The sequence below is a fragment of the Carlito syrichta genome, unplaced genomic scaffold, assembly GCF_000164805.1.
Source record: "Carlito syrichta isolate Samal-C Ts95f unplaced genomic scaffold, Tarsius_syrichta-2.0.1 Scaffold302601, whole genome shotgun sequence".
NCBI lineage: Eukaryota > Metazoa > Chordata > Mammalia > Primates > Tarsiidae > Carlito > Carlito syrichta.
In genome coordinates this window covers 120,006-139,756 of record NW_007246697.1, presented here as the reverse complement: position 1 = coordinate 139,756, position 19,751 = coordinate 120,006, and positions in this window count along the sequence as shown.

Here is a 19,751-nt window from a genome sequence, read left to right as displayed (position 1 = left end):
TTACAATAAATCAAAAAATCAGTCGGGCGTGGTAGCACATGCCTGTAATTCCAGCTACTTGGAAGGCTGAGGCGGAAGGATCACCGGAGCCCAGCAGGTCGAGGCTGCGGTGGCCGGGAGCGGTCACTGCACTCCAGTCTGGGCGACAGAGTGAGACTCCAACTCAAAAAAAAAAAAAAAAACATAAAACAAGCAAACAGACAAAAAAACCACAACTTGCTCTGAAGTCATTCCTATAATTCCAAATTTCCTTTCAGCTCCCCTCTCCAGACCCTTCCCTCTGCTCTCAGTGCAGGTTCATAGGTTTGCTCTCAGCATGGGTCAGGTACCCCAGGCCTACTGGGGGAGGTTGTTGGATCAGATCTGGACTCACCCTGCTTGCTACCTGACAAGTGTCCCACTTAGATCTGACGTGTCTGTGTCTGATCCAGCATGGGGGAGGGGCTTCTGTGTCTCTGAGTTTGATTAGATTGCCTTAGATTCCAAGTTGGAGACCAGGTGGAGTTGAACGTGGCAATACAAGTTTTTGCCTGGTGCCTAGGACAGAGAAAATGGCTGCGGTTGGCATTTCCTCACCGGGGTGGGGCTTCTCTCCAGTTCTCCCGATCTTCTCTATCCACAGATCCAGGGCTCCAGCCACTTTACTGTCACACAGTGATGGTGTGGACTAGGACCCAGGTGATGAGAATCATCTGTATTCAGCAGACTTTTCTCAGGAGAGTACCAAGAGTGACTGATGATCTTGCACGCCAGCAGCTTTAATCTTAGGGTTGTGGGGGATTGCAGTCACCTCTGGAGGAAGGTGACTGTTGTGTACATAAACTCTGCTTCTATAAAACTCTGGAGTTTTTATAAAATACCCCCAATGTTGTTGTTATTGTTGTTGTTGTTGAAAAATCTTCCTCATTGTGTGCCTAATAACAGATTCAAAATGACTTTTGTGTGTTTGTTTTTTTAATCATGCAGTTAATAGAAAGTTAAACCGTCACTCCAAATACAATAGCACTGCCTATATTATTTGCCTGTACATTTATCCTGTGTAAATCATTTTTCTTAATTTCTTTTATTTCATTCTGGGATTCTGTTAGCACTTCTTGTAGAAAATATGTAAAGCAACTTTTTAAAAAATATTTTTAAATTTTTCCTCATCTTTGAAAATTTTTACCACATATAAAATTCTTTTCCCTGATATTATTTTGCCAGATAAAAAATTATTGGTTGAAATCTTTTTTTATTCAGCATTTGAAATATGTCATTCCACTGCTGATCTCAATGGTTCCTAATGGAAAAGTGTTCTTAGTCTTACTGAGATTTCTTTGTGTGTAATGAGTTGCTTCTCCTTGCCTCTTTCAATTTTTGACAAAGTGTTTGGATTTCAAAATTTAATTGTAATGCATCTTGATCTGGGTTTTGTTGAGTTTATCTTTCTTGGAAATTTTTCATTTCTTTGATTTACAGGTCAATGCCTTTTTTCAAAGTTTTTTAACCACTATTTCTTTAAAGTGGCCATTAATTTTTTTCCTTCAAGTATAATTTCTTTTATTTTCTCTTTTATTTCTGGAATGTCCATTAGGGTATAATGAATATGTTTGTTCAACCTAATGTCCCACAGTTTGTAAGCTCTGTTCAACTTTTTTTCTTTTTTCCACAATCAATTATTTCAATTGTCTTATCTTGAATTTCAGTGATTATTTCTTCTGTATGCTCAAATTTGCTTCTGAGTCCCTCTGGTAATTTTTGAAAAATTGAATTATTTTACTTTTTTACAGTAATACTTCTTCTTTTGTCGCTTTTTATAATTTTTATCTCATTATTGAAATTCTTATTTTCATCATACATTTTGTTCCTGATTTATTTTAGTTCTTAGTTCATATTTAGCTCTTTAAGTATGTCTAAGATCATTGTTTTAAAGTTTTTGTTTATAAAGTCTAATGTCTGGGAATCCTTAGAGATGACTTCTGTCATTTATTTCACTTCTTTGAATGGATATGTCTCTGTATTTTTGCATTCCTGTGCTTTTGTTGTTGAAATTGTTTACTTAAATATTGTAATGTGGTAAGTTTGGAAATCATATTATTTCTCTTTCCCAAGGTTTGCTAAAGTTTTGTCATTATTGGGTTTTTTGATTGTTTGTTTTTATGCTTAAAGTTTGCAATCATTCTTGGTTCAGTGACTTTTTTCAAATTAGTTTTTGCAAAGACTCTATTTTTTGTCACTTGTGGTTACTGAATTATCTGTTCCCTTAGCTTGTGCTTAATTATTTTGACAAAGATACCTTTTAATTTTAGGATCTAAAAATATACATATAAATAATAAATAAATATATAGATAGATAGATATAGATAGACAAACAAAACACCTCTTCCACTCTTTGCAATATAGCTCTGGGCCAGGGTTCTTCTGAGTGCTTAACTAGACCTGCCCAAGCCTATGGATCTGCCTACAGTGAAAGCTTAGGGACCTCTCAGATGCTTTTGAATGTCCTAATTTCTCAAAGAAATCCCTTACCTTTTTTTTACTTCCTGAGCATTATACAGGCTATTGTATTTTATGTCTATAAACTTTTGTTGTAAGTATCTATGAGTTGATACATCACCTTACAACCCCACCCCCACCCCATCCCCAGAAATCCCTGCTTGTTTTCTGGTCTGAGTTCCAAGATAGGTGAAATACAAGAGCTTGAATCCATCCTTTAGATGACAACCAGAGAAGATTTGGGAACAGACATACACAGTAATTTGTAAATAAGTTATTTGCTTTCTCCAGAGCTAGAAACCAGAATCCCACATTAGGAATGTGTGCCATGATTTTCAAGAGTAAGGCAAGGCCAAAACAAATTTCAAAAACTTTTCTGATCTATTTATTTCCTTCTTTTGAACTCAGTGTTCATTTGGTTGTAAACTTGTGGCTATTTTCCAACATTCTAACAAACTTTGGTTGGTTCTGAAAGATACTGCTTCTTTTTTGATGTTTCATTGGACAGATGGGAGCTTAGATCTGTTTAGAATACCATTTTCTTGACATCACTGTCCTGTATTTTTAAATGTTTAATTTTGTAATTATTTTATATTTACAGAAAAGTTGCAAAGAGAGTTCAAAGGGTTTTCATATTTGTTTTTACTAATGCTCATATATAGGTTTATTTTTACTGTGATGTGAAAATTAGTGTCTTATTAGAGGAGAAGATAGAAAATATGAAGTTATTGTGAATCTGTAGATGACACTGGAAGTACATGAATATTATAGAAATAAGAAAATAGTAAGAAAATTGATTCATATGTTCTATTCTGGAACTTAGCCAAAAGCTTACATTGTGTCAAGGTGTTTGTTAACCCCAAGAAGAGCAGTTGAAAAAATTTCAAGTAAATCTTTACTATTCTGCGTAAATGATACTTAATTTTATGATGTTACCTGTCAAAATTAAAAGTTAAAGATTAACGATTCTACAATAATTTAAATTTTTAAAAACATTGTATATATTGATTCTGTATGCATATATATTATTTTTGTAGTATTTTATATTCCTTACCTTGACAATAAGTGTTAACAAACAAAAATAATATGTCATCCATTCTTATCATTATTAGCAGTACATATTTGTAGAGACAGAATGTTACTTTGTTCCCTGACTGGAGTAAATTGACAAGGTCATGGTTCACTACAACCTCAAACTCCCAGGCAATCCCCATCTTAGCTTGTAAAGTAGTTGAAACTACAGGCATGTGCCATGAAGCCTGGCTAATATATATATATTTGGGGTGCCAAAAATGAATACACATTTTAAGTATGACGTTCCCTCAAAAGATGGAGCTAATCAAAGGAATGCTAGGGTCACTATGCAACAGGCAAGACAGGCAAAGAAAATGGCAGAAGCATGGTTGAGTGAACGTCATACTGCACATTGCTACCATAATTTAATTAAACTTCAAAAAGTAGCAAATAGTTAACATCTTTTAAAATGTGTATGTATTTTGGTACCCCATATGTGTGTGTGTATGCATGTATAACATTTATATGTCATGCATATATATTATATATATATGATATATATATTTATATATTTAGGAACAGGATCTCACTATGTTGCTCAAACTGGTCTTGAATGTCTGGCCTCAAGTGATCTCACCTCAGCCTTCCAATATGCTGTAATTACAGGCCTGAGCCATCATGCCTGACCTCTTATTCTTAGTACTCATTTATAGTAATTCCATATGTTTTAGATTTTGCTGTTTCAAAGCATGCATTTTTAAAAGACAAATTAAATTAGAAGCAAAATGTCTTTGATGAAACCTAAGTTCAACAGATACAAATCTTGTACAGCAATGACCCTAATTTCTTGACGAAATTTAAACATTAAAATTTTGATTTCTCTCTTCTTTCTTCGTGTGTGTGTGTGTGTGTGTGTGTGTGTGTGTGTGTGTGTAGATAAGAAACGATATATTTCCTAAATAATACTGAATGGTCATAAATTAGGTCATAATTCTTTTTCTTTTTTTAACTTTTCATTTTTTAATTTAAAAGATGTGGGGTACATTTCAGGGTTAGGTATATAAATGTTCATTATGCAGGTACCCTTGTTGCTGAGGTGTGCCCCCATTCCCCAGCAGATTCCCACTACTGCCAATCCTGCCTTCCCATACCCTCCCACACCCCCACCCCCCACGGTTTCCCATTACTGCCTAACCTTTTCTTATAGTATTATGGTAGTTGTTCAAAGTCCGCTTATGAGTGAGAACATGTGATATTTAGTTATTTGTTTTTGTGAAAGATCACTCAGTATTATAGACTCTAGGTCCATCCAGGTTGCTGTGAAGCTTATGATTTTGTTCTTCTTTATGACTGTGTAATATTCCATCATGTATATGTACCACATTTTTTTTATCCAGTTCTCTTTGGATGGGCAGCACAGTTCGTTCCATGTTCTAGCTATTGTGAATAATGCTGCAATAAACATATGTGTGCAGGTATCTTTTTATAGTGTGATTTGAATTCTTCTGGGTATATTTCCAGTAAGGAAATTGTGGGATCTTATGGAAGGTTGGTTTTTAGATCTTTTAGAAATCGCCAAACTGTTTTTCACAGAGGCTGTACTAGTTTACACTGCCACCAACAGTATAGAAGTGTTCCCTTTTTGCCACAGCCTCTCCAGCATCTGTTATTTTTGGAATTATTGATGGCCATTCTGACTGGAGTTGGGTGGTATCTAAGTGTAGTTTTAATTTGCATTTCTTTGATGACTAGTGAGACTGAGCATTTATTCAGGTATCTGTTGGCTTCTTGTATGTCTTCTTTTGTGAAGTGTTTATTCATATTTTTTACCCACTTTGTAATGGTGCTGCTTGCGTTTTTTTCTTTTCAGCACATATGAGTACCTGGTAGATTCTAGATGTTAGGCCTTTGTCAGACATACAGTTGGAAAATTAATTTTTTCCCAGTCTGTGGTCTGTCTCCCTGCTCTCTTGATGGTTTCTTTGGCTTTGCAGAAGCTTGTCAGTTTGATGAGGTCCCACTTGTCTATCTTATCTCTTATAGCATGGGCACTTGGGGTTTTGATCAGGAATTGGTTGCCCTTCCCAATTTCCATAAAGGTGTCTCCTGCATTTTCTAAGGTTCTAATAGTTTGAGGTTTTACATTTAGGTCTTTGATTCATTTAGAGTTGATTTTTGTGTATGGGGATAGATAGGGATCTTGTTTAAACTTCTGCATGTGGTCAACCAGTTTTCCAAGCACCATTTACTGAACAGATTTTCCTGTTCCCAAGTCATTGAGGGTGGAGGTTTTGTCAAAGATGAATTGGTTTAGAAATCCTGCATGGCAGGATTTTAATCTTGTGAAATTTGGTTATGCTTGATATACGACCGAGTATGTGGATCATCTTAGAGTACATTCCATATCATGATGAGCAGAATGTGTATTCCATGGTTGTTGGGTGGAGTGTTCTATAGGTATCAATTAAGTCCATTTGGTCACATCGAGATTCTAGATATCCTTGTTGATTTTTTGCCCTTATGATCTGTCTAGGGTCATGAATGGGGTATTTAAGTCTCTAACTATGATAATGTTATAGTCAATGTTTTCTTTAAGTTTACCTAGAAACTGTTTTATGAAAGATGGGACTCCTATGTTGGGTGCATGTATGTTTAGGATGGATATTTCTTATTGGTGGATTGAACATTTTATCATTATGTAGCGACGTTCCATATCTTTTTTAATTTTTGATAGCTTAAAGGGTATTTTTTCTGATATTAAAATTGCAAGTCCTGCTTCCTTTTGTATTACACTCACCTGAAAATTTGTTTCCCATCCTCTTACTTTGAGTCTGTGAGTGTCCTTTCTGGTGAGAAGTGTTTCTTAGAGACAATATATTGTTGCTTCATGATATTTTATCCATTTTGCCATTCTATGTCTTTTCAGTCAATTCACATTCATGCTAATTATTTAAACGTGAGAGTTTGTCCCTGTATTGAGGTTGTTATAGAGTTTGTTGTTTTTTTGCTGTTTGCTTGTTTTGTTGTTTTTTCGTGTGTGTGTTGATTCATGCGTGTTTTCAATCTTTTTTCTGCATTCTTATGAAGGGTGTTGTTCTTTTTTCCTTTCTTCTGTGTTTAATACTTTCTTAAGTGTTTCTTGTAGAGCTGCTCTAGTGGCAGCAATAGCTCTTAGAGATTGAATATCTGGGAAAGATTTTAATTCTCCATCATGGATGAAGCTTAGGTTAGCTGAGTAGGCAATTCTTGGTTGAAACTGTTTATTTTTGAGAACTTTGAAAATTGGTCTCCAAGCTCTCCTAGCCAGGAGAGTTTCTGTAGATAAGTCTGCTGCTATTCTATTGGTCTTCCACGGTAGGTAGTCTGACCTTTTTCTCTTGCTGCCTTAGGATTTTTTCTTTTATACCTACTTTTTGTAGATGAATTACTATGTGTCTAGGAGTTGGTCTACTCATTTGTCATCTTGCAAGGGTTCTCTGAATCTCAAGCACTTGAATGGTCATGTCACTGGTGAGATGAGGGATGTTTTCTTGGATAATTTCATGGAATGTTTGTTTAGAGTGATCTCTGTCTCTCTTTCTGCCTCAGGTAGTTCAATTAATCTTAGCTTCAACCTCTTGAAATAATTGCTCATCTCTTAAAGGTTTTTTCTGTCTTTCTAAGCTTCTTTTCTATGTTTTTGACAGTTTGGGCTAGTTCCATATTTTGGTCCTTGAGCTCTGAGATTCTTTCTTCTGCTTGGACTATTCTGTTTTCCATACTTATCAGGTTGTTATTTATTTCATTCACTGTATTCTTTATTGCTGCTATCTCGTTTATTAACTCCTTCATTCTTTCATCTTGTTTCTCCTCAATTCTATTTATTCTCTCTGCTAATGTCTTGATATCTGGGTTGTGATTTGAGAACAGTTATTCTGAGGGCTTTTCATTGTTTGCGTTCTGAAGTCTGTGTTTTCAGTGGCTGACCTCCCAGGGTTCCGTGTGGGACCCATATTGTTTTTAATTTCTTCTTCATTGGGTAGATTTTCCTCCCTCCCTTTTTTTAACCTCTTCTTTAATTCTCTTGTTCAGGGATGGGGTGGTAGCTTTTCCTTCAGTTTGCTCAGTCTCCTATACTTCCTTATGGGATCCTCTGACTTTGTTCAATTCTGAAGCTGTATTGTGCATGAGAGGTCTGTACTCTGTGCAGCTTTGAGATTTAATTGAGGGAGAAACTATAATTCAGAAAGTATCTGCAGATCCAGTATCCACTGACAGCTGTGTGCCTCCCCCAACCCACTTCCCACTGCTTTACAATCTGACCATGCAGTGGGAGTATAGGTTTGCCTCCTGAAAACAAAATGAGGTAAGAAAAAGGAAAGGAATGGAAAAAGGAAGGGGGGAGTGAGAGGAAGCTGGTGAGAGAGATTAACAAGGCAAACAGACGCGTACCAATCAACTTGCTGCTGTCAAGTCTCCCACTCAGATCTGATATGTCTGTGTCTCCTCCTGCCTAGAGGAGGGTCATCTGTCTCCCAAGTTTGATTAGATTACCTCTAGGTCCCAGTTTGGAGCTGGGTGGGCAATGCAGGTCTCCACCTAGTCCCAGGCTCTGGTTGGCATTTCCTCACCCCTCACCTGCTGATGGGACCCTCTCTACCTTTCCCTGGTTCTCTCTCTCCAGGGATCATGGGCTCCATCCACTTTGCTATCACAGGTGATGGTGTAGGCCAGGCTCCTGGTGATGAAGATCAGCTGAATTCCGCAGGCTTTTTTCAAGAGAGTCCCAAGAGCAGCAGACAAGCCTGTGTGCTTGGGGCTCTAATTTCAGGGTGGTGGGGGTTGCAGTGACCTCTGGAGGAAAGCCCCAGGTGCATGAACCCAAGTCTCCCCTCAGATGAACTTTTACTCATCCACCGGCACACACTCACTCTTGTAGAGAGTCTTTATGGACACTCACTTTTGCGGAGCTCTCAGAGTCCAACCTGTCCTCTCACAATCTTGCCAGAAATCCCCAAGTTATTTTTCTATTAAAAGTTGAAAGTTGCCAAAATAGAGAAATTGTTTAAATGTATTAGCAACCTCCATTTTCCTATAATTATGATTTCCTTTTGATTATACAATTTATTTATGTCCTAGATTCAGTGAAAAAATACAAATAAATAAGGTATATGACAGTGATATTGAAATATTTAATCCTAGCCCTAATACACTTGCATCATGTAATATTTAGAACATGATAAAATATTATGGCATATTTGGATTGTATTTACTAGTCTCTTTTTCATCCTTGTCACACTAATTTGGGTTGCATGTTTATGACAATCTATATAGTATAGTAAATTCAGTCATGTTTATTACTGAATTAAGAAGGAATAAATATTGAAGTTAAATTGACTAAGGGAAGCATGCACATGCAAGTTGATACATATATTAAAGGATTATTAAGAAAATAGTATTAATTGTTTTCTAAATTTGAAATTTCAGGAAAATGTAGTAAATATCATATCAGACATAGTGTTTTGCATTTATTGTTAGTTCAGAGATTTAGAGTCAAATAGGCCTACTTTTGAATTAAGCAACACATTTACCTTTCTGATCCTCAGTTTCCTCAACTGTAAAATTAAGAAAATACTTCCAGTATCATGTAATTTTAAGACTGGTACATTGTAATGTTTAATCATATACAGGTCTTATTGTGCTCAGCAATATTGAGTATTTAAAGTCAAAGTGACAGACAATCATTTATCTTTAGTAAGAGTAAGAGATGATAACTCACCTTTCTCAGTTAAAAAAAAAAGTCATCAAGCTTGATTCTAAAAGACTTTATTGGAGTCCTTTACCAATAATTCAAGAATGCACATCAATTTTAAGCTCTTATAAGTGCTGTAGGATCTTGCCATGTACAAATTCACAAAGCAATCTCAACAAATACTAAAAACCTGATGTTATGAATCACACTTTCCAATACCTATGCTATACAATTGGAATTTAATAAAACTATGACAAAATATAACATAAGGACCCTATGGGCTTATGTTAGAATTACATAAAATAAGTCACATAAAATGCCTAGTATGATGAGAATAGTGGTCAACATTATGTAAGTGAAAGTGGTGTGTGCTGCTTTTGGGTTTTATGGCTTTTAAGAGCTGATGTTCTGCCCTCTATCTTATTCTACCCTTCTTGTAGGAGTTAGCATAGTTCATAATGGTAGTTCTTTTGGCATAAGTAAAGACCCTGCATCTGATAAAGACTCAAACAACTGCATTGAACATGTCAAAAAAAAAATCAAGAAATGCAAATTAACAACACAAAAAGATTGTTCAGATGACCTACTGAATTTTTATAGTAAACATATTTTATCCCAGAGCAGCCTACCCTGCCCTCTAATATAAATTGTCATGATGAGGGGAGATTGGGAGGTTTATAAGAAGGATAAAAGAAAGAATAGACAAAAAAAAATGAAAAAAATGTAGGAAGGGTAAAAAAAGAGGAGAGTTGTTGTGATACCTTTGGAGATAATTCTGTGTATTTACAGGTTAAGACACATTGCCAGAGCTTTGGTCATTCCGGCTAAAATATGCATTCAAGTCTTGTCGATGTCCACTTGTCTCCTTTCCAGCCTCTAAATTTGCTTTCTGAATGAGTGCATGCATATTTTCAGTAACATGCTTCTTTGTTTCTGATCTTTGGCGGAGCCTAATCTTTGGCTCACACTTTACTTAGCAGAGCTAAATATTTGCTTATATCCTCTTGGGTTTCTTGACTTGCACTGGAGCACAAAAATTTCACTAATCTGCCTGAACTGATACTAGCTTTTCTTTTTTTAGTCTTTTAAAAAAATCTTCCAATTCATAATTTCAGAAAAGGAATGTAATGGCTAAGGATTCAGTAATACTAAATCTTTAAAAAAATCTGCTACAAAAGAGCATTATAAAAATGCAGTGCTGATTGTTTTAGTGGCAGTTTGATAATATGTACTGCCACTTTGAAATGAAACTAAAATGTCATGTACATTACATTAATTGGATTGCACCTAACCACATTCTGAGCACTTAAATTAGAGGGGAAATGCTTCTGAATTGTTATCACATTACAAGAGGTACCTCTGAGTCAATCAATGTAAATTTACTTCTTTATATGTTTATTTTTCCCCCAATGCATACTAGTAAAACATGTTTATGCTAATCGCTGCATTTAGATAAGCTTGTATTTACATTTTATGTGGCACTAGTCACTGAACAGTGAATACTTACATTCTTCAGATAAATACTGCTGTAATGTCAAAATGGGGTCATTACTTGAAAAAACACTATACACTGAAAATTCTAAACATATTTTCTCAAAAAAGCTATGAAATAAAATTTCTTCAGATATCTTCATAGACTACTAAGTATGTTAAAACATGTTTTTAATGGAAAAACATTAATTTATAAGGAAAATGATATTCTATTCATTTCAGTATCATTGCTAATAATCAAGTAAAGAGTCATTTGGGATAGAGCATTCCTTTTAAAGAATGTATGGAATATGTGAAGTCATATTCTTAGGTACAAAATAATGTAACTTGCCTAAAAATTAAATTTAAAAATACTGAAAAAAGAGATGATGCTGAAATAGCACCATATTTCCACATAACCAGGACTTCTAAGGAAGGTCACAATAGTTGCTGAAAATGCCTGTTCTCAAGGAGCTTGGTATGGAAAATAATGTTGCTGTATACAATGCATCTAGGTAAATCCATTTATGTAAGAAATTCTGTACACCCTAATTATAAACATTTCTCTAGTTTTTTAATATGCTATTTCATCAAAGTCAAGTCCATGCTGACATAAATATATCGGTGGGTTCTATACCAGAAAGCCTCTTCCCTTTGGACATAACAGGGACTTTGACTTTTCACAATCAAGTTTGTTAGCAGTCACAATCTTTCTCAGGATAGCATGCAAACTCATAAGAGAAGAGCCATTTTTTATTTATTGTTAAGGACTATGTGTTTGCAATCCTCCCACTCAACTTATATGTTGAAACCTTAACTCCATTTGGATGATATTAAGAGTTGTTAGATAGGAGGTGGAGTTTTTGGGTAATTGCTCAGCTAAGATCATGAAAGTAAAGGCCCAATGATAATATTTGTCTATTTATTAAAAAAAAAAAAAGAGAGAGAAAAGACTAGAGTTCTTTCTCTCTCTCTACTGTGTGAAGACGTAACCAGAACGAGAGACTCTGAACAGAAACATAGTTGGCTTTGGCCTGAACCTTGATCATGAACTTCCTAGCCTTTAGAATTTTGAGACATACATTTTGGTTGTTTATGCCACATGGTCTATGGCATTTGTGTTATAGCAGCCCAAACTGATCAAGACATTCATTTATCTAGAAAATATTTAGTGAATATATCCTATATTTCAGGTACTATGCTAGTTGATATGTATATCTACCACAGTTTTTGATGTTAGCAATAGAAAGCAATATGGCAACATTAATGACAAAGCAGAAAAAAATGAAGGATTGTGAAAATTTCAGACTAAATTAAATGAGTACTAGAAAGGTTAAAAACTAAGCAATTCAGTAACAGAGATTGTGTCTTCAGGGTATTATCATTTCCTTAAAGTGAGTTCAAGTGGTCTTTGTTCCTTATGGGTGAGATTCTAACCAATTTGCCATAAGTGATATGTCAACTCCCAGAATGCTGAGACTGGGGAAGTAGGGTAGACAGGATACCAGAGCCCACTTGTTTTGACTATGGGGGGAATACATTCCTGGAGAAGGAGATGTTGGGCACATGAATACAAAAAAGAAGTTACTCACTGAAGATTTTATGGCAAAAAAAGCAGTATGACCTCTTCTCTCATGAAATTTTTTAACTCACTAGGGAAAGTCAAAGTATAGATTGCAAATTTGCTTCTATTCCTAATCTTCACCATCAATGTGTTCTTACTCCCTTATGTCTTCACATTTGCACTCTTTGCAGTCTCCACTTATGAGTGACTGTGCTTGTTTCTCCACTTAACCATAATGTAATTCTCTTCTTTTCTTTCTTTGGATAAGAACAAAAGCATTCTTTTTTTTTAATCTATTGCTGAAAATATGATCATTTTCAGAAAAATATAGCTTTACTCAAGATGACATGAAACATGCAGTCAATATTCAAACTTCCATGCAATCTGAAATTGGGATAGAAACAAGAGCTGATATTGTGAAAGAGATGTTACAAAGTCAAAGATCACAAGAGGATCAGTGAACTCAGTAGTACTGTTACATGGATTCAGTGTGTGTGTGTGTGTGTGTGTGTGTGTGTGTGTGTGTGTGTTTGTGTGTGTGTGTGTGTGTGTGTATGTGTGTCTGTCTGGAAAGCCATGAAATTGATTTAAAACTTAGTGAGTTTCTTAGAAATATTTCACACCTGGAGAAGGTCACATTTTATTACCTCCTCTTTTATATGAAAATTATTTACACTAATAATCATGAAATTAAATGAATAATGATAACTGCAATTAAGAAACTGTTTTTAAATTTAACTTTTCACATACAAATAAAACACATATAAAAGAAATAAAATACACATGTGAGTATTATAGCACAAGAAGACAGTCTTGCATTCAATACTTTATGTTAACATATCTTCTGAAAAAGTTTGCATATATATTTGTCTTTTACAGAAATAATGACATTACTGTTTATTTTTTGGTGTTACTTTCTACAAATTTGTGAATTATATAGCCACAACTAACTTTTTTCACTCCTTTTTAACAGACAGTAGTTAAATTGATTAATCTATGTTCATTACCATTGATCAACAAACATTTCCCCCTTTACAATAAATCACAGCATTTGTAATGTTGTCCATGGCTTTTTCTTTTAGAATTGATTCCTGTGACTTTAAAGTATCTTTACAGTTAAACATTTCCAATAAAATATCTTCATAAAATGCATGATTGATTTTAATCTTATTTGGTAATATCTCCAAAGTTTTTCTTCTTTTGAAAAAATCATAAGAGATAACCATATAATAGTGAACACAGAAATTGTTTTATTAGTTGCTTTAGAAAAAGTACCTGTTCTTGGGGGAAATGAATAAGGCTCTCAAACACTGCCCCTTTGATTTTTTTTTTTTTTCCTGGCAATTTAAAGCCAACATTTTCCATAATTTCTCCTGGTTTCTTCTTTATTTAATTGTATTATTTTTCTCTATGTAGATGTTCATTGTTTTACATTTTATTTTTATGTATTTAATTTCTTTCTAAATAATTTATTTGAGCTGAATTTAAATGAATACTTTTTAAAACTTCTGGTATATATAATTTAGAGCTGATTCTGGCTCTTTGCATATATGTTTATGTTGAATTATTCTATTTAAAACTTCATGCAAGAAAGAAGACAATTCAGAAAAATCATAGTTTATGTTGACTCTATTTCTTAATAATGGGAATATATAGAGGCTGAAATTATGAACTGAGAAATAAAAGGAGCTCCAAGTATTTGGAAGCATTAACACTTACCTTGAAATTAAATTGATGTACTTTAATGCAGTGTATGGAGGGTCAACAAAATAATCAGTAATTTCATAGTAATTTTTTTTGCACAATGCAATGTCTATTAAATAAGTTAAAATTTGCTCTAATTGCATGTTTTGATAAGTGGATAGATATCTATATCTGTATCTATATCTCTATATAAATTTTAACTCAACAGAAACTACAGTATTTTTTTAGTACTAAACCAAAAACATATTACTTTTTAGAAGAATATTTTACCACTGCCATGATAATAAACAAAAGTTCTGTTATGGGGTGAGATGTATTGTTTTAAAATTCTCTGCTGACACTGTACTTTTTTATTGCTGACACCCAGATTCACCTCATCCACCTTGATCCAATACTATTCTAATGCTGTGAATCATTTCCTCTTTAACTTTTTTTAATATTAAATAATATTTTTTATTAAACTTTATTTTGAGATTATTGTATATACACATGCAGATATAAAAACTAATGTAAAGATATTCCTTATAACTTTTACTCAACTTCTTATAGTGACAATATCTTGAAAAACTTTAGTACAATATTAACATTAAAATACAAACATTAGTATAATCCCTTAATTTATTCAGATTTCCTGTTTTACTTATACCCATTTTTGTGTGTGCACGTGTGTGTATTTTTGTGTTAGTTCTATGCAATTTTATTACATAAGTGTGTTTGTCTACCTAGCACAAAAACTAAAATACAGAACAGATTCATCACAATGAAGATTCCTTTAATAGATTATCCTTTATGACTATACAAACCTTCTAAATTCCTTGTCTAATCTATATTTCTACCTCCAGCAAACACTGATCTATCCTCCACTTCTAGAATTGTATTATTTCAAGTATGTCATAGAAATGGAATCATGTAGTATGTAACCTTTGTGACTGACTTTTTCAATCAACTTAACTCACTGAAGTAGTTGGATGTATCAATAGTTTCTTCCTTTTTTATTGTCAAGTAATATTCCATAGTGAAGTGCACTATAGTTTGTTTAATCATTCTCTCATGGAAAGACATTTTAGTTATTTGGATTTTTGCTATTTTGAACACAAGTTATGAATATTATTGTGCCAGTATTTTCATGAATATAAGTTATAATTTATTTATGATGAATTCCCAAAAGTAAATTGTTGGGTCTTATAGTAATTGTATGCTTAGATTTAAAAGAGATTTCAAAGTGTTTTACAGAATGGGTGCACATTTCCACAAACAATATATAGTGATCTAGTTTCTCCACATCCTGATCAGCATTTTATGTAGAGACACTCCCCAAAGTATAATGGGTTACCTCCTAATGAATGCATCGTAAGTTAATATTGCACACAGAAAGTGGAATTTTGATTTAGGATATTTTAAACTTACAGTAGGTTAATTCTGATGCAACCCTATTATAAGTTGAGGAATGTAATGAATGTGTATTTCTTTTGTACAATCATTAAGTCAAAAAAATTTTAAGTCAAGCCATTGTAAGTCAGGGACCGCCTATAATGACTATTTTTAACTTTTCCTATAATTGAATTTTCACTTTTGTCAAAAATCAGTCAGGCATATTCATAGAGTCTATTTCTGGATTCCCTATTCTGTTATACTAGTCTGTTTGTTTATCCTTTTGCCAGGACCATATTAAAACATTTACAACATATATCTTACATACATGTATATATATACATATATATCTCCCTTGAAAGAGATCTTAAATGATATGTATATTGCATGCATATATGTATCTTTAAATATATGTGTATATATTTTTATACATATCTTAAAATATCTCTCTAAAAGTATCTTTGAAGATACATATATGCCTTAAGAAGTTATCCATAAAATATAGATATATGTATAGTTATGTACTGCATAATGACATTTTGGTCAACAACAAGCCAAGTATATGACAGTAGGTTCATAAAATTATAATGGAGCTGAAAAATGTATGTTACCCGGTAGCATCATATCCATCATAATGATAATGCCATAGTGTAACGCATTGCTTTTTCGATGTTTAGATAATTTTAGATGCAAAAATAGCTTGTTGCTACAATTTTCTACAATATTCAGTGCAATAACATGTTTCACAGGTTTTCACCCTAGGAGCAATAAATAGTCTATAGTATTGGTGTGTAGTAGACTGTACCATCTAGGTTTGTGTAGGCATATTGTGTGATGTTTGCAAAATGATGAAATCATCTAACACAGCATTTCTCAGAATATATTCCCATTGTTTAGCAACACATGACTACATATACGTAATATCTTTATCTATATATGCTTAATAAGTCATTTCTTCAGCTTTATTTTTATTTTTTCAAGATTTTTAATCTATATAGGATTTGAACATTCTACATCAATTTTAGAATCAGCTTGTCTGTGTCAAAAAGAAAAAAGAAAAATTTGCTGGTACTTTTATATAATTTGAATAAATCTTCTAGATAAATGTATAAAGAATTGACTTCTTTTTTAGCTTGAGTCTATCAATTAATGAACAGTCTATCCATTAATTTAAGAATTGCTTGATTTATTTAATCATATTTGGTATATTTCAGCATACAGATTCTTACGTAGTTTGTTAAGTTTATGTCTAATATTTTACTTTCTTTGGAACAATTTGAAACAATATCAGATGTTTCATTTTGCTATTACCAGTTAATCTTAGGTTCTTCCTAACTTTTTGGTTTCCCTAGTTTTCTTCTTCCCTCCTTCCTTCCCTCCTTTCTTTTCTTTGTCCCTTTTTCTATTGGATTTATCTCTTATTTATTTTATTCATCATTTATTGTGCTGTTACATATGCCATGAAATAGGTTACATTCTAAAAAAGACACATAAGTCAGGATAACTCACAACCTAAGGAGAGAAAATGGATGCAAACAAAACTACTACAAATTATTGTGTTATGGCTAATTATACAGTACCCAAGAAGTAAGAGCACGAAGTAAAATTGTCATCTATACCAATTCAAAATTTGTAGTAGGTCAGTGTCTCCATATTAAGCAAAATAATTTATAAATAGTCTGTTTTTAGTTGAACTTATAAGTGAGAAATTTAGTCAAGATAAAACAGCTTAACTTTAAATAATAGTATGTTTCATTTTCACTGATAAAAAGATCTGCCTATGCAAATGCATTTCACTTTTCTTTTTTGCCACTAGGAATCTCTAGGTAAAAAACAAGATCTTAATTGGTTATATATCTTTGTTATATTACCCAAATGCAATTTTTATTTTATATTATATATTCTTTGATTTGTGATAATACAGTATGTTGCATTTTATAAGAAAAATAAAATATTTGTGTTTAATAAATAGACTACATTATTTACATTATGAATTTCTCTTAAACTAAAAATTCTTAACCATATATCAAAGGAAAACTGCATGTAATAAAAAGAAATATATTTACAGGTCATTTTGAATAATGTGTTCTTCATTTTAAAAATATATTGGATTATTTAAAAGTAACACAGAAGATAGCTTACACTAATTATTCACAGAAAAATTTATAATATTTTCACCTTGGGAAAACAACACTAACAAAACTTCAAATAGATCCTATATTCCAGTCTCATAGAAAAAAAAAAAAAAGAACTAAACAATCTATGCTACAAATGTTCTTTCTTCCCCTTCCTCCACTTTATCAACACTGATTTAGGTATTCAAGAATACATCCCCACTAATAAGTCTTTGGCCTGTGAAAGATAACTATATAAAAGATAACTTTTTATTTTACATAAGGGAAGGCAGATCGTTGAAACAATACAATGTGGCTTATGTGGTGAGGCATGTTAAAATGTCTTCCATTTGTTGCAGGCCAAAAAAAATGATAGGTAGGTATTTTAAATCAGTGGATTGTATCAATGAGTGTTTATAGAAAAGGAGTAAATGCATTGAGCCACCATTATGTTAGTCATTTGTAGTAAATTTCAGGATTTATGTGGAAGGAAAAAAAGAAATGTTAAAAATTAAACTTAAAAATAAGAATCTAATGACTAGTTGGAATTTAAGCTTAAAATGTGATTTTTTTTCAACTAAATTCATCTTTATTGAAATTTTTTTTCTTTTAAAAACAGAGCACTAATTTTACACTACAATAGAAATAACCAGAAAAATATAACAAACCAGCTAAGCAATCTTAATTATTTAAAGGTAGGAATTATTCTACTAATCAGTTGACATACTTATGAAGTAATGATTATAATTAAAACCTGACATTAATTAGTGTGGGAAATATAAGAAAAGTGAAAAATTAAAAACTAGTTTTATTAATAAACTGTTCTTTAGAAAGTGATTATTCCAAGGTTTTTTGCATCTATGTTCATAAAGGATATTGGCCTGTAGTTCTCTCTATTTTTTTTTTTTTTTTACTGGATCTTTACCCAGTTTAAGTATCAGTGTGATGTTAGCTTTGTAAAATGATTTGTGGAGAATTCCATCCTTCCCAATTGCCTGGAATACTTTCAGTAGGATTGGTATCAGCTCCTCCTTGTACGTTTTGTAGAATTCTGCTGGAAAGCCACCCAGTTCAGGGTTTTTTTTTTGTAGGCAGTTTTCTTATGACAGAGTCAATTTCCTGAGTTGTTATTGGTCTATTTAGTGTCTCAATGTCTTCTTGTTTCATCCTTAGGTGGTTGTGTGATGTCAAAAAATCTTCAATTGCATTAGGTTATCAAGTTTGTTACCACATAAGTGTGCATAGTAGTCTCTGACAACCTTCTGTATTTCTTCATCAGTTGTGATTTGATCTGTATTTCCGAGTGTGTTTATTTGGGCTTTTTCTCTCTTTTTCTTCATCATTCTGGCTAGGGGTTCATCAATCTTGTTAATGTTTTCAATGAACCAGTTTTTTGCTTTGTTGATGTTTTCTATAACAATTTTGTCTTCTAAGTCCTGTATTTGGGCTCTTACTTTGATGATCTGGATTTGTTTGCTAAAGTTAACGTTTTGGTGGTCTTGTCTTTCCAGCTCCCTTAAGTGATTTGTTAGACTCTTAACTTGTGATCTTTCCATTTTCTTGATGTGTGTTCATAGAGATATAAATTACTGTCTTAGAACCATTTTCATGGCATGACAGAGGTTTGGTAAGATGTTTCTTTAGTTTCATTTGTTTCCAGGAATCTTTTAATTTCAGTCTTGATTTCTATGTTGACCCAGTAGTTGTTCAGCATCATGCTACTTAGTTTCCATGTCTTTGGAAAAGTTTTGTTGGTTTTTATATTTATTGTTATTCCACTGTGATCCGAGAAGGTGCATGGCAATACTTCAACCTTATGGAATTTGTTTATGCTTGATTTATGGCCAAAGATGTGACTGATCTTGGTGTACACTCTATGTGGTGGCAAGTAGAATGTATATTTTGTGGTTGTTGGGTGGAATATTCTGTAGGTATCTATTAAATCCATTTTGTTGAGTTTCAAGTTGAGGTTTGGATCTCTTTGTTGATTTTTTTTTGCCTTGATGATCTATCTAGGCCTGTTAGTGGGAAGACAGTGTGGCAATTTTTGAAAGAACTAGAAATTGACCTTCCATATGACCCAGCAATCTCCCTGTTAGGAATATACCCAAGGAACTTAAATCATTCTACAAAAAAGATACCTGCACATGCATGTTTGTTACAGCTCTATTCACAATAGAAAATACGTGGAACCATACATGCTGCCCATTGAAGCTGAAATGGATAAAAAACTGTGGTACTTATACACAATGGATTATTATGCAACCATAAAGAAGGACAAACATATGGACTTTGCAGTAACTTGGAT